Source organism: Taudactylus pleione, unplaced genomic scaffold, assembly GCF_031769625.1.
Source record: "Taudactylus pleione unplaced genomic scaffold, aTauple2 ptg000434l, whole genome shotgun sequence".
Lineage (NCBI taxonomy): Eukaryota > Metazoa > Chordata > Amphibia > Anura > Myobatrachidae > Taudactylus > Taudactylus pleione.
The window spans coordinates 276,499-293,981 of NW_028284836.1; the positions used below are offsets into that span (position 1 = coordinate 276,499).

The following is a 17,483-nucleotide window of genomic DNA, read 5'->3' on the forward strand; positions in this document are numbered from 1 at the left end:
ACCCCTTGCTTTGCAATATGATTTGTTCAGGTTCACAGTTGAGAGAGGTATCTCTCTCTCTATTCCCAAGTCTGAATCAGCCCTTAGTGAGTAGGGGGTAGGACAGGCTCCCAGCACTCAAACCCATCTACATGTGTGCCTCCCAAGCCATTGACCTCACCGCACGTCACTGGTTTCCCCTGATATTTTGGTAATGTAAAAACAAAGATGGTAGCTTGTACTACTGTAGCAGTACTGACGGGATTAAATTATTACAAGAGTTCCTTTCATTTAAAAATATGCAATTTGTAGTTTAATGTGTGGGTCACATAATGGGACTGATATTGGGTCGCAGGCAAAAGTGCGCAGATCTCACGGATTTCAGTATGCCGCGCATGTACCACATCAGGTATCCGCACATGGAGATTGCTAGTGCTTACAGATGAATCCGCTCGTCAACGCACCACACTTTTCGCAAAATGGGCTTTCCTGGGCGGTAACTGCGCTACAGCAATGTGATTGCACGTAACTCTTTTGTCGGGATCCAGTCAGAATGTCGACAGGTTCTGAATGTGGACGTGGAGATTAGGTCGACATTCAAATAATGTTGACAGTTAAAAATGTCAACATGTCATAATGCCGACATTTACCATATCGACACCAAAATGGTGTCAGGGGTTTTTTTTGCATATTTTTTAGGGTTAGCGTTAGGTTTAGGGTAAGGTGTAGGGTTAGGCTAAAATAAGCAAAATACTGTTTGTATCAACATTCTGGTGTCGACCCAGGTCGCAGCTTGGGGTCACCATCGAAACTAATCAATGTTCCATTGGCTAAAGCTTCCCGCAGCCTGGCCGGGTCCTGGCAGTATGCGAGGCCAGGAAAGTCTGCGTGCACCCAAGCAGACCCTGGCCCCGTCCCTCCCGGAAAACGCCCCCGTTTCCGGGAACACTGCCAGGGAATGCCCGCGCTCCACCTCCCAAACGCTGCAGCCTGTCAATCAAGCTGCGGCTGGAACACACTGCGAGTCAGGCTCACAGTCAGAGGGCTGCACCTGCGATGTACACCTGCTGCGCATGCGCAGTCCTCCAAACATCGGAGATGTGTGCTAACCGTCGGGGTTAGCGTACACCTCTGAATCAGGCCCTTAGACCACAGTGAGACTATTCTCACAAGAAAACCAATCCTGCTTCCATGTTTTCTCTGTAAAGTAGAGCAGGAAGGGTGAGAGTAGCACAATACGCGTGCGAGCCTGGCACCAATGCACCAGTGCTTTTTAATTTATATGTAAATGATGCACTTGACAGCGCACGCATGTGGAGGGATTGGGGAGTAGGGATCGTGTCAGCAGCAATTTGTGCAGATCATTTCATTTACTTTTACCCAGGTTACACAATGTATGAACACCGTCCTCTGTAGTGCATCAGCATTTCCTGGCTATGGCTTGACATTCGGATAACGATTTAGAAAGGATGTATTTGTACAATGCAGTTATGAGTATGGTATTTAGCAAAGAGCTGGTGTTGGAAGGAAATGTATGACTCACTAAATACTTAATAACAGAGAAAGTGGTGTTTGCATTGCACGGCCTGCGTTTTTCTGAGCGCTAGTGAGCCACGCAGGTAACGAAGTCTGTATAATAATATAAAGCAAATGCGAATGCAAAAGCTATAGTAACCAAATAAATAGGCTCATAAAGAAACAACGTTTAATAGCATGGGTAAAACCTGGTCAGAGCCGTAAGTAGACTTTTTGGTGCCCTGTGCCAGAAAGAGCATTGGCGCCACCCTCGTTTTTCAAAGGGACATAATGCACCTAAAAAAGGGCCATGGCCTCATGGGGAAGGGCCAGGGAAGAGATAGGAAAGGCCAGGAGATGCTGGGGATAAAAAGGGACATAATATAGTGCACCTGAGAGAGGGCCATGGCCTCATGGGGAAGGGCCAGGGAAGAGATAGGGGAGGCCAGGAGATGCCAGGGATAAATAGGGACATAATATAGTGCACCTGAGAGAGAGGGCCATGGCCTCATGGGGAAGGGCAGGGAAGAGATAGGGGAGCCCAGGAGATGCTGGGGATAAATAGGGACATAATATAGTGCACCTGAGAGAGGGCCATGGCCTCATGGGGAAGGGCCAGGGAAGAGATAGGGGAGGCCAGGAGATGCTGGGGATAAATAGGACATAAGATAGTGCACCTGAGAGAGGGCCATGGCCTCATGGGGAAGGGCCAGGGAAGAGATAGGGGAGGCCAGGAGATGCTGGGGATAAATAGGGACATAATATAGCGCACCTGAGAGAGGGCCATGGCCTCATGGGGAAGGGCCAGGGAAGAGATAGGGGAGGCCAGGAGATGCTGGGGATGAAATAGGACATAAGATAGTGCACCTGAGAGAGGGCCATGGCCTCATGGGGATGGGCCAGGGAAGAGATAGGGGAGGCCAGGAGATGCTGGGGATGAAATAAGAGGAAGCTACAAGCGAGAATGATAATAAACAGAAATTTGACAGGCCCAAACAGCGCCCCCTGACCTGTGGTGCCCTGTGCGATGGCACCGGCCGCACTACCCTAGCTACGGCCCTGAACCTGGTACTGCGCCCGTCTTATACATGTTAACGCTTCTGAATGCTGCAATCAGCATCAAAATTGATGCAAAGCAAAGGCTGGTCCATTTGCTTACATTGTTTTTTTTTTGTTTTGTTTTGAAAATTGCAATTACAGGATATTTCTTTAACTTTATGAATTAGTGTTCACTGTAACGTTAATATCTGTCTGCAAGAGCCCTAACCTTCCTACTGATTACAGCTGATTTCTAACTAGTTGTTATGGGCTAAGCACATTGGTGCCCTTTGTACTACATTATTAAATGCATCTCTGTCGCTCTGCAGGGGCGTTGAGAAGGCGGGGAATTACCCGTTCTTCTGTGGAGGTGCAGCCACGCCCCCAAAGAAGTGTAACCACTCCCCCTTTACACCGCATGCAAAGAATGCCCTGGTCTGTTTCCGGGCGTGATTTGAAACATGACAGGTGGCATTGTCGTCCTGATAAATATACATTTGCCGTTTCCGTAAAACTGCCACAATGTAGGGAGCACAGGGTTATCGAGAACACCTCTATACTTCTCGGAGTTCATGTGACCATGCATTACAGCTAGTGGGCCATGCCAAACCAGCAGAAACTCAGGGGTGTCCAATCACTTTTATCTACATAGTGTATATCATGTTTAGGTAGGGTAAGAAAGGTGGAGGGGTTTGTATAGGTGAGTACAGTTATCTTACAGCCTTTACATACAATAGAAGTATGTTCATTTTTCTTTTTACATTGGGCCATTGCAAATGATAGAAATAACGAGCCGAAAACTGAAAGCAGCGATTTACAAGTTGACCCTTTGTCATAGGAGCACTTACCGCACCCCCCCCCCTTCCTCCTGGACTGTCATTGCTCAGTGTGTATTCCCCCCACCCTTTTGCACCATCCTCATGCTAAACTGAAACCATTTAAAGGGATGCATGTCCTGGATTGATCTGTGTTCTAGCCAGACAGATAAATTGGACTCGCTTGCATTTTGTTTAGGAACGCTAGTGCCGAGGTAAGACCGCTGTGCAGGGACTGAGTCGGCTGTTTCTCTGTAGATGCTATTTATTCAGCTGGCAGAAAGATTGAATTGTGCCTCTTTTTTTTTCCACTTTTGCCATTTTCTTGTACTGCGAGCCTGGCACGGATCCTATAGACGAACATGTGTTTTCCTGGCATCCTGCAAGCCTGCCAGTACTCCCAGACTAAACAATCAGCTGGTTGGGGGGACAAGTGTGCGGTAAAACACATATTTGTGGGTTCAGTTGGGCAACAGTGATTATTTGCAGAAAGATGAATATTCTTGGATAGCAGAAGGTGGAGGCTTGGCACTTGCTGTAAATGATTCATTAGCAGTGAGCAGCACACAGATTGTTACTGGCAGTCCCTCCTACAGAAATGTCACCGCTGTGTGAGGAGGCAGCAAGTCGTTCCTGCGTTATGAAATGGGCCCGCAGTCTTATTACTCTCTCCACACAGCAGGGTGCAGCAGCCCCCCAGATACTCACCTGCGTACTTATTATAGAGGTGGTCCCTCCAGATACTCACCTGCATCTGATAATAGAGATGGTCCCTCCAGATACTCACCTGCATCTGATTATAGAGATTGTCCCTCCAGATACTCACCTGCATCTGATTATAGAGATGGCCCCTCCAGATACTCACCTGTATCTGATTATAGAGATGGTCCCTCTGATACTCACCTGCGTACTGATTATAGAGATGGTCCCTCCAGATACTCACCTGCATCTGATTATAGAGATGGTCCCTCCAGATACTCACCTGCGTACTGATTATAGAGATGGTCCCTCCTGATACTCACCTGTGTACTTATTATAGAGATGGTCCCTCCAGATACTCACCTGCATCTGATTACAGAGATGGTACCTCCAGATACTCACCTGCGTACTGATTATAGAGATGGTCCCTCCTGATACTCACCTGTGTACTTATTATAGAGATGGTCCCTCCAGATACTCACCTGCATCTGATTACAGAGATGGTACCTCCAGATACTCACCTGCATCTGATTATAGAGATGGTCCTTACAGATACTCACCTGCATCTGATTATAGAGATGGTCCCTCCAGATACTCACCTGCGTACTGATTATAAAGATGGTCCTTCCTGATACTCACCTGCGTACTGATTATAGAGATGGTCCCTCCTGATACTCACCTGCGTACTGGTTATAGAGATGGTCCCTCCTGATACTCACCTGCGTACTGGTTATAGAGATGGTCCCTCCTGATACTCACCTGTGTACTTATTATAGAGATGGTCCCTCCTGATACTCACCTGTGTACTGATTATAGAGATGGTCCCTCCAGATACTCACCTGCATCTGATTATAGAGATGGTCTCTCCAGATACTCACCTGCGTACTGATTATAGAGATGGTCATAAGTGGAGAACTCCAGCACCTGTTGAGGGGTAAGGAAGGCTGTATAATCCCTGTGTCACACCCACAGCAGGAGAAGGCCTTGTGCTTTGCAGAAATGTATTACATGGTGACTAAATGGTTACTGAATATTAAACCTTTATTCATTACTATTAGTCATTACCGAGACTAAGTAACAGAGGGCCTGATTCAGAGCCGCTCGTAAGCGGCCGCACGTTCGTTCCGAGCGATGTTTGCCCAACTGCGCATGCGTACGGATCGTAATACGCATGCGCGAACCAGTCAGTGTGGCCGAAAATCGTTTGTTCGCTAAATAGCGAATGCCTGCTGTTTTGAGTGACAGGAGGAGGCGTATGTGGGTGGTAACGGGAAGGTGCTTGAAAACGGGGAGTGGAGATCCGAACGCAGGCGTGCTTAAAGGTCAAAACGGGCGTTTTATGGGTGTGCATAATTAATACAGCAGCGTCATTGACCACGTCACTGGGTTATTTTATAGACAGAACTGCTCGCAAGATTGCGGTAGGAAAAACCAACCACAAGAATAGCGAGCAGTTCATACGCTGGTCGATGTACTCGATTAATCTAATAAATAGCGGACATGACGTAGGATGCGAGCGGCCAGGGGGCGTAGTTATCCAAAAAACGACCGCAAATTTTGTTCGCTCGTTCAGACCTAGAGGCGTGAACAGACCGCAAAGAGCGAACGGTTCATTTGAATAGCCACCCCTATTTTCTGAACGAACGACCGCAAATAGCGTCCAGCTCTGAATGAGGCCCACAGTACATATATGAGCACACAAGAAAACAGTTAATAGTAATATAAAACAATGCAGGACAAGGACATGGTTTATACACATAGCTGCATAACACAAGCAGCAGGGCCTCAGCAGTTAGGTGCCAATTGAGGAGTTATGAGTAAATGATACTATAAGCATACCTCCCAACATCTGGTGGGAGGGATTCGGGACCCGCGCGCGACGAAGTCTGAAAAGGGGCGTGGCCTAATCCTAAAGGGGCGTGTTCAGGTGACACGCCCTCGTTTATGTCACTAATGGGGCGTGCCTAGCATCTCCGAGATGCTAGGCAGGCCCCGGGTTTCCCCCCGTACTCAGAATAGACGCTGTGCGCTTGCGCACAGCGTCTATTCTACCTGTGCATACACGCTGCTCTGCATAGCAGGGCAGCGTGTATGCTTCTCCCAACTTCCCCCCCACCGCGGGACACTGAAAAACCAACCACAAGAATTGCGAGCAGTTCATACGCTGGTCGATGTACTCGATTAATCTAATAAATAGCGGACATGACGTAGGATGCGAGCGGCCAGGGGGCGTAGTTATCCAAAAAACGACCGCAAGTTTTGTTCGCTCGTTCAGACCTAGAGGCGTGAATAGACCGCAAAGAGCGAACGGTTCATTTGAATAACCAACCCTTAGCGTCCGGCTCTGAATCAGGCCCTGAGCTCCCTCATTATTGTGGGCACTGACATTCTTTTCTGAGGCCTGTGGTTTACTGATATTACTTCTACTATTGTGCTGCATAATGTATACCGTGCTGTATACTTTATATTGGGCTTTATAGTGTTAATTGTGTTATATACTGTATACTATGCTGTATACTTTATATTGGGCTGTATAGTGTTAATTGTATTATATACTGTGCTGTATACTTTATATTGGGCTGTATAGTGTATAATGTACTGTATAGTGTATACCATGCTGTATAGTGTATACTGTGCTGTATAGTGTGTATTGTGCTGTATAATGTATATTGTGCTGTATAGTGTAAACTGTATATAGGCCCTCATTCAGAGCCACTCGCTAGCGGCAGTATGCTCGTTCCGAGCGATGTTCGCACATCTGCGCATGCGTACGGATCGTTATACGCATGCGCGAACCAGTCAGTGCGGCCGAAATTCATGTGCTCGCAATATAGCGAATGCCTGCTATTTTGAGTGACAGAATGAGGCGTATGTGGGTGGTAACAGGGGAAGGTGCTTGAAAATGGGGAGTGGAGATCCGAACGCAGGCGTGCTTAAAGGTCAAAACGGGCGTTTTATGGGTGTGCATAATTAATACAGCAGCGTCATTGACCACGTCACTGGGTTATTTTATAGCCAGAACTGCTCGCAAGATTGTGGTAGCAAAAACCAACCACAAGAATAGCGAGCAGTTCATACGCTGGTCGATGTACTCGATTAATCTAATAAATAGCGGACATGACGTATGGTGCGAGCGGGCCAGGGGGCGTTTTTAACAAATAAACGAGCGTATGTTTTGCTCGCTCGTTCAGACTTAGAGGTGTGAACAGACTGCAATTTGCGAACGGTTCATTTGAATAGCCACCCCTTGTTTTTGAACGAACGACCGCAAATAGCGAACGGCTCTGAATCAGGCCCATAGTGCTGTATAGTGTATACTGTGCTTTATAATGTATAGTGGGCCTGATTAAGAGCTGGACGCTCTGACAGAGCGCTCGCTCTGAATCAGGGCCGGCCTTCAGTTTTTTTAGAGCGGCCTCCTGGCCGCTCGCATAGCTGTGGGTGACCACCCACAGCTATAGCGAGCAGCCAGGAAGATGGTCGCGATGGTCAAGACCATCGTGACCATCGGGCTTGTGACGAGACCCTTGTGGTAGGGTCTCGTTGCTGCAAGCCCCAGAGTGCTTTTGGCACTAACAGAGCCGAAAGCACTCCCACTGACATCACTTGTGATGTCAGTGGGGCCAGCCCCAGACGGTAGGCGTTCACATGGGAACACCTCCGTCTGGGTAGCCACGCCCCCGGCCCGCCCACCAAAGGGGACGTGCTGTCACTCAACAACGACAGCATGCCCACTTTGGTATAAGACCCGGAGCGACGGTTTGCCCGTCGCTATCCGGGTCTCGCGTATGCGCACAACGGAGCCGGCTCCGTCGTGCGCATGCACACTGGGCCACTATCGACCCGCTTGCATAGCACTCGCAAGTGGGTCTGAATCAGGCCCACTGTGCTGTATAATATTGTGCAGTATAGTGTATACCATGCCGTATAGTTCATACTGTGCTATATAATGTATATTGTGCTGTACAGTGTATACTGGGCTGTATACTGTATAATGTGTTGTATAGTGTATACGGCGCTGTTTAGCTTATACTGTACTGTATACTGTGCTGTAATATATATATAAATAACCGAGGTTTGCATAGAACAGAGGGCATATAAAACTCTTGACAGGGATGGATGGGGTTAATAATGTGAAAGGAGTGATAATTTAGGAATTGACAGTTGCTAAGTTACAGGGATAGGTTGTTTGTCATAAGGGGGAGTGGTTACTGCGCTTATGGGTAATGTTTGTAGGTTAGTCAGCCTCTTTGATTCTGATCTCCCACCCTCCCTTCCCTATTGTGTCTTGTGTCGGCTTTATTTCATGGCGGGGAAAGACCGGCAATCTGTAAAGCGTCCATATTGCTGCAGTAAGGGCGGTGCACACCCGTTCAATGCACGGGTTAGGCTGATTTCACCCTACTGGGGTCAGCAGCGCCTCTTATCCGGGAGGGCTAAAATCGTGCATCGGTTTGGGTGTTGGATACCGTCTCACTTGCTAGGAAGGGATAGTTGGCCCTTGCAAGTATTATAATGACATGGGTGTCTTACTTGCTTAGAAAGGGAGAGTTGGCCCTTGCAAGTATCTCACTTACCATTGTGGGATAGTTGGCCCTGGTAAGTTGGGCACATCTTTTGTCTTTTGCCTAAGTCAAGCTGGCGCCGGTGGTTTGCCGTTCTTTCCTCTGCCACCATACTCATTATTGTAATAAATAAAGCTGACCTTTTATTTTCAAATGGCATTAACTTGGTCCGTGTCTTTATTTTGGAAATAGTGTGGTTTGAAGATTATGGTTACATCCATCATCTGACAATAGAGGTTTAATATATATATATATATATATATATATATATATATATTGCTGTATGTACTGTGCTGTATTATATATATATATATATATATATATATATATTGCTGTATGTACTGTATAATGTATACTGTGCTGTATAATATTGTGAAGTATAGTGTATACCATGCCGTGTAGTGCATACTGTGCTTTATAATGTATATTGTGCTGCATAGCAGTGATTCCCATACTGGGTGCTGAGGCACTTGCAGGGGTGCCACAGGTTGGTGGTTCAGTAACAAATCACATTATGTATGGTCAATGTGACAGGAAAACCAGAGCTGGTGGCTGCCTATCCTAAAGTCATACTGGCCTTCTCTCCTGGGACTGTCAGGAGCCTCCCGAAAATTGGGTGCTGCTCCCGCACCCCACAAGAGTAGGCAAGTCCCCCGCATTGTCCACTGGCCCCCCACGCCTGCACGTGAAAGTGGGGGCGGTTCGGGGGGGGCGATGACGCGATTTGCGCTGAATCATGTCATAGCCCCGCCCCCTGCTTTGTAATGCTGGTAATATCGGCATTATAAAGTGAGGAGCGGGGAAACTATCGCGCTGACATGCCCCCGCTCCGCCCACTTTAGCCTCCCCCACCCTCCCTGCTGCACCGACCTTGCAGCCCCTTCGCGGAGGGGGCTGCCAGAATGTCGGTAAGTATGCATAAAGTATGTGAGCAAACACAAATGCAACCCACCACCACCGACTCCAAGGATGACATACTGTACAGTATAAGCACAATTTACTTCATTTAATATTCTTTGCAGAATTTCTCAATAAGAAACTTTTGGCCTAGGTTGATTCGAGTTTGGTCGAGATGACAATCCGGGCTGAGTTTTTATTCATGTTTTTCATCTCGCAAATTTACTAAAGACAAACTCTGGTGAGTTTGGGAGAGAGGACCTCATTCAGAGCCGCTCGCAAAATGCGAGCGCTCGCTCTGAATGAGGGCGGGCGCTTCCCTGTAAAGAGCCGGCCTTCTGGACGTTCGCTAAGCTGTGGGTGACCACCCACAGCTTTAGCGAGCGGCCAGGTTGATGGTCGCGATGGTCAAGACCATCGCGACCATCGGGGCTTGCGACGAGACCCTTGTGGTAGAGTCTCGTCTGCCGCAAGCCCCAGTGAGCTTTCGGCTCTAATAGAGCCGGAAGCTCACCACTGACATCACGAGTGATGTCAGTGGGGCCGCCCCCAAACAGCAGGCATTCCTTCGGAAACGCCTCCGTTTGGCCAGCCACCCCCCACCCCGCCTACAAAACGGTGCGAGCTGTCGATCACCATCGACAGCCGCCCCTTTTGTAGTGAGCCCCGGAGCGAGAGAATTTCTCTCTCGCTCCAGGGGGTTGCGCACGCGCAGTGCGCAACTGCGCGTACGCAGGGCCTCAACATCGACCCGCTTGCAAGCACTCAGCGCTTGCGAGCGGGTCTGAGTGAGGCCCAGAGTTCTTTATTCTCACACGTAAAACTCCCGTGAGATCGCAAACTCAAATCTTCTCACTAGCCGGCAAACTGGAAGTTTCAAACACTCCGCCTCCTGAGCTGCGAGAAAATTATTTAGGGTCCCCCTCTAAAGGACATAACCAGCCCCGGACTGCTCAGCCAGTCCTGGTTCCAAAAATTATGGGGAACAAAACGAGTAGGGTTCCACCGTAATTTCAGAAGCAGCACCTGGCTGCAGGGCCAGTCCTGGTTTTAAATATAGGGGGAAAAAAATTGCATAGGGGCCCCCTTATATTTAAAACCAGCAACGGACCCAAACCATCCGGGGTGTAAAGCAACAACCAGGAGACACTATTACCGGGGCTCCATGACGAAAGCATTCACACCTCAAGCCGGGTATCTCAGAGGAGGTGGGGACCCCCCAAAAAAGGGGTCCCCCCTCTCCCGAAACCCCAGGCTTGGGCTTGCTGTACAATGTATACAGGGCCTGATTCAGCTTGGATCGCAGTTGCTAATATGCACGCAATCGGCCGATTGTTGCATTCTAGGCATGCGTATGCATTGCAGTGCGCGTACCGGCCACCGCGATCGAAACTGCGATTGCAGAGGCTACGCAGACCCATTACAGAGGGATTGACAGGAAATGCAGTTTGTGGGTGGTGACGGGGTGTCTGCCGGAAGCAGGGGTGCCAGTGCTTTCGCATGCCATCTCAGGGGCGTGCATAAATTAGCCACTGTGATACCATACTCAGCCTGAGGCCTCATAGCGTGATCTGAAGTTAGCAATTCCTGAGTGAGGTCTGACCTGCCTTACCTGTGCGTATGCGTCCGATGTTACCGATTATTTAGCTATTTTTCCCTAGTACACGGATGTGAGTAAGGGGAACTGGGCGTCCTTATGCCAGGCTGCTATCGCAATGCAAATGCAAACATTTACATCTCACCGCTGATATTAGCAACTGCGTTGCGTGCGTATTAGCAGAATAGCGATCCTTGCTGAATCAGGCCCTGTGTTATATAGTTTATACTGTGCTGTATATGCTGTGTTGTATAATGTATATTGTGCTGTATAGCGTACATACAGAACAGTAAAGTGTGCGTGAGGCTGCGATGGTACTCGATTGTACCGATGGTTTTGCAGTCTTGCTAAACATTACAGATGTGTATAAGGTAAAGTGGGCGTCGTTATGTACTGCTGCAGCGGCATTGCATTGTATACTGTGCTGTATAGTGTATATTGTGCTGTATAGTGTATATTGTACTGTATAGTGTATACTGTGCTGTATAGTGTATATTGTGCTGTATAGTGTATACTGTGCTGTATAGTGTATATTGTACTGTATAGTGTATATTGTGCTGTATAGTGTATATTGTGCTGTATAGTGTATACTATGCTGTATAGTGTATATTGTGCTGTATAGTGTATATTGTGCTGTATAATGTATACTGTGCTGTATAGTGTATAATGTGCTGTATAGTGTATATTGTGCTGTATAGTGTATATTGTGCTGTATAGTGTATACTGTGCTGTATAGTGTATATTGTGCTGTATAGTGTATATTGTGCTGTATAATGTATACTGTGCTGTATAGTGTATAATGTGCTGTATAGTGTATACTGTGCTGTATAGTGTATACTGTGCTGTATAATGTATACTGTGCTGTATAGTGTATAATGTATACTGTGCTGTATAGTGTATAATGTGCTGTATAGTGTATACTGTGCTGTATAGTGTATATTGTGCTGTATAATGTATACTATGCTGTATAGTGTATAATGTGCTGTATAATGTATACTGTACTGTATAGGTTATATTGTGCTGTATAGTGTATTTTGTGCTGTATAGTGTATACTGTGCTGTATAATGTATACTGTGCTGTATAGGTTATATTGTGCTGTATAGTGTATATTGTGCTGTATAATGTATACTGTGCTGTATAGTGTATATTGTGCTGTATAATGTATACTGTGCTGTATAGTGTATAATGTGCTGTATAATGTATACTGTGCTGTATAGGTTATATTGTGCTGTATAGTGTATTTTGTGCTGTATAGTGTATACTGTGCTGTATAATGTATACTGTGCTGTATAGGTTATATTGTGCTGTATAGTGTATATTGTGCTGTATAATGTATACTGTGCTGTATAGTGTATATTGTGCTGTATAATGTATATTGTGCTTTTTAGTTTATATTCTGCTTTATAGTTTATATTGTGCTGTATAGGGTATACCGTGTTGTATAGTGTATACTGTGGTGTATAATGTATACTGTGCTGTATAGGGTATACCGTGTTGAATAGTGTATATTGTGCTGTATAGTGTATATTGTGCTGTATAATGTATACTGTGCTGTATAGGGTATACCGTGCTGTATAATGTATACTGTGCTCTATAGTTTATATTGTGCTGTATAGTGTATACCGTGTTGCTTAGTGTATATTGTGCTGTATAATGTATAGTGTATATTGTGCTGTATAATGTATACTGTGCTGTATAGGGTATACCGTGCTGTATAATGTATATTGTGCTCTATAGTTTATATTGTGCTGTATAGTGTATACCGTGTTGTTTAGTGTATATTGTGCTGTATAATGTATAGTGTATATTGTGCTGTATAATATATACTGTGCTGTATAGTGTATATTGTGCTGTAAAGTTTATATTGTGCTGTATAGTGTATATTGTGCTGTATAATGTATACTGTGCTGTATAGTGTATATTGTGCTGTATAGGGTATATTGTGCTGTATAGCGTATACCGTGTTGTATACTGTGATGTATAATGTATACTGTGCTTATTAGTTTATATTGTGCTGTATAGTGTATATTGTGCTGTATAATGTATACTGTGCTGTATAGTGTATATTGTGCTGTATAGTGTATACTGTGCTGTATAGTGTATATTGTGCTGTAAAGTGTATATTGTGCTGTATAGTGTATATTGTGCTGTATAATGTATACTGTGCTGTATAGTGTATATTGTGCTGTATAGTGTATATTGTGCTGTATAGGGTATATCGTGTTGAATAGTGTATATTGTGCTGTATAATGTATACTGTGCTTATTAGTTTATATTGTGCTGTATAGTGTATATTGTGCTGTATAATGTATACTGTGCGTTTTAGTTTATATTGTGCTGTATAGGGTATACCGTGTTGTATAGTGTATATTGTGCTGTATAATGTATAATGTGCATTATAGGGTATACCGTATTGAATAGTGTATATTGTGCTGTATAGTGTATATTTTGCTGTATAATGTATACTGTGCTGTATAGGGTATACCGTGCCATATACTGTATATTGTGCTGTATAATGTATACTGTGCTTTATAGTTTTATATTGTGCTGTATAGTTTATATTGTGCTGTATAGGGTATACCGTGTTGTATAGTGTATATTATACTGTATAGTGTATATTGTGCTGTATGAGGTATACCGTGTTGTATAGTGTATATTGTGGTGTATATTGTGCTTTATAAGGTATACCGTGTTGTATAGTGTATATTGTGCTGTATAGGGTATACTGTGTTGTATAGTGTATATTGTGCTGTATAGTATATATTGTGCTGTATTTGGTATACCGTGTTGTACAGTGTATATTGTGCTGTATAGGTTATATTGTGTATATTGTGCTGTATAGGGTATACTGTGTTGTATAGTGTATATTGTGCTGTATAGTATATACTGTGCTGTATTGGGTATACCGTGTTGTATAGTGTATATTGTGCTGCATAGGGTATACCGTGTTGTATAGTGTATAATGTGCTGTATAGGGTATACCGTGTTGTATAGTGTATATTGTGCTAAATAATGTAAACAGTGCTGTATAGTGTATATTGTACTGTATAGTGTATATTGTGCTATATAGTGTATATTGTGCATACCGTGTTGTATAGTGTATATTGTGCTGTATAGGTTATATTGTGCTGTATAGTGTATATTGTGCTGTATAGGGTATACCATGTTGTATAGTGTATATTGTACTATATAATGTAAACTGTGCTGTATAGTGTATATTGTGCTGTATAGGGTATACCATGTTGTATAGGTTATATTGTGCTGTATAGTGTATATTGTACTGTATAGTGTATATTGTGCTGTATAGTGTATACCGTGTTGCTTAGTGTATATTGTGCTGTATAATGTATACTGTGCTGTATAGGGTATACCGTGCTGTATAATGTATATTGTGCTCTATAGTTTATATTGTGCTGTATAGTGTATACCGTGTTGTTTAGTGTATATTGTGCTGTATAATGTATAGTGTATATTGTGCTGTATAATATATACTGTGCTGTATAGTGTATATTGTGCTGTAAAGTTTATATTGTGCTGTATAGTGTATATTGTGCTGTATAATGTATACTGTGCTGTATAGTGTATATTGTGCTGTATAGGGTATATTGTGCTGTATAGGGTATACCGTGTTGTATACTGTGATGTATAATGTATACTGTGCTTATTAGTTTATATTGTGCTGTATAGTGTATATTGTGCTGTATAGTGTATACTGTGCTGTATAGTGTATATTGTGCTGTAAAGTTTATATTGTGCTGTATAGTGTATATTGTGCTGTATAGTGTATACTGTGCTGTATAGTGTATATTGTGCTGTATAGTGTATATTGTGCTGTAGAGGGTATATTGTGTTGAATAGTGTATATTGTGCTGTATAATGTATACTGTGCTTATTAGTTTATATTGTGCTGTATAGTGTATATTGTGCTGTATAGTGTATACTGTGCGTTTTAGTTTATATTGTGCTGTATAGGGTATACCGTGTTGTATAGTGTACATTGTGCTGTATAATGTATAATGTGCATTATAGGGTATACCGTGTTGAATAGTGTATATTGTGCTGTATAATGTATAATGTGCATTATAGGGTATACCGTGTTGAATAGTGTATATTGTGCTGTATAGTGTATATTTTGCTGTATAATGTATACTGTGCTGTATAGGGTATACCGTGCCATATACTGTATATTGTGCTGTATAATGTATACTGTGCTTTATAGTTTATATTGTGCTGTATAGTTTATATTGTGCTGTATAGGGTATACCGTGTTGTATAGTGTATATTATACTGTATAGTGTATATTGTGCTGTATGAGGTATACCGTGTTGTATAGTGTATATTGTGGTGTATATTGTGCTTTATAAGGTATACCGTGTTGTATAGTGTATTTTGTGCTGTATAGGGTATACTGTGTTGTATAGTGTATATTGTGCTGTATAGTATATATTGTGCTGTATTTGGTATACCGTGTTGTACAGTGTATATTGTGCTGTATAGGTTATATTGTGTATATTGTGCTGTATAGGGTATACTGTGTTGTATAGTGTATATTGTGCTGTATAGTATATACTGTGCTGTATTGGGTATACCGTGTTGTATAGTGTATATTGTGCTGCATAGGGTATTCCGTGTTGTATAGTGTATAATGTGCTGTATAGGGTATAAAGTGTTGTATAGTGTATATTGTGCTAAATAATGTAAACAGTGCTGTATAGTGTATATTGTACTGTATAGTGTATATTGTGCTGTATAGTGTATATTGTGCTGTATTGGGTATACCGTGTTGTATAGTGTATATTGTGCTGTATAGGTTATATTGTGCTGTATAGTGTATATTGTGCTGTATAGGGTATACCATGTTGTATAGTGTATATTGTACTATATAATGTAAACTGTGCTGTATAGTGTATATTGTACTGTATAGTGTATATTGTGCTGTATAGGGTATACCATGTTGTATAGTGTATATTGTGCTGTATAGGGTATACCATGTTGTATAGTGTATATTGTGCTGTATAGGTTATATTGTGCTGTATAGTGTATATTGTACTGTATAGTGTATATTGTGCTGTATAGTGTATACCGTGTTGCTTAGTGTATATTGTGCTGTATAATGTATAGTGTACATTGTGCTGTATAATGTATACTGTGCTGTATAGGGTATACCGTGCTGTATAATGTATATTGTGCTCTATAGTTTATATTGTGCTGTATAGTGTATACCGTGTTGTTTAGTGTATATTGTGCTGTATAATGTATAGTGTATATTGTGCTGTATAATATATACTGTGCTGTATAGTGTATATTGTGCTGTAAAGTTTATATTGTGCTGTATAGTGTATATTGTGCTGTATAATGTATACTGTGCTGTATAATGTATACTGTGCTGTATACGGTATATTGTGCTGTATAGGGTATACCGTGTTGTATACTGTGCTGTATAATGTATACTGTGCTTATTAGTTTATATTGTGCTGTATAGTGTATATTGTGCTGTATAATGTATACTGTGCTGTATAGTGTATATTGTGCTGTATAATGTATACTGTGCTGTATAGTGTATATTGTGCTGTAAAGTTTATATTGTGCTGTATAGTGTATATTGTGCTGTATAATGTATACTGTGCTGTATAGTGTATATTGTTCTGTATAGTGTATATTGTGCTGTATAGGGTATATCGTGTTGAATAGTGTATATTGTGCTGTATAATGTATACTGTGCTTATTAGTTTATATTGTGCTGTATAGTGTATATTGTGCTGTATAATGTATACTGTGCGTTTTAGTTTATATTGTGCTGTATAGGGTATACCGTGTTGTATAGTGTATATTGTGCTGTATAATGTATAATGTGCATTATAGGGTATACCGTGTTGAATAGTGTATATTGTGCTGTATAGTGTATATTTTGCTGTATAATGTATACTGTGCTGTATAGGGTATACCGTGCCATATACTGTATATTGTGCTGTATAATGTATACTATGCTTTATAGTTTATATTGTGCTGTATAGTTTATATTGTGCTGTATAGGGTATACTGTGTTGTATAGTGTATATTGTGCTGTATAGTATATATTGTGCTGTATTTGGTATACTGTGTTGTACAGTGTATATTGTGCTGTATAGGTTATATTGTGTATATTGTGCTGTATAGGATATACTGTGTTGTATAGTGTATATTATACTGTATAGTGTATATTGTGCTGTATGAGGTATACCGTGTTGTATAGTGTATATTATACTGTATAGTGTATATTGTGCTGTATGAGGTATACCGTGTTGTATAGTGTATATTGTGGTGTATATTGTGCTTTATAAGGTATACCGTGTTGTATAGTGTATATTGTGCTGTATAGGGTATACTGTGTTGTATAG

At 42.8% G+C, this 17,483-nt stretch overlaps 1 protein-coding gene across 1 annotated transcript in view; it reads left to right on the top strand.

The window, feature by feature from the left end:
- Nucleotides 1-17,483, top strand: part of XKR6 (XK related 6) — a 320,864-nt gene that overhangs the window by 41,088 nt on the left and 262,293 nt on the right. The window lies entirely within an intron of this gene.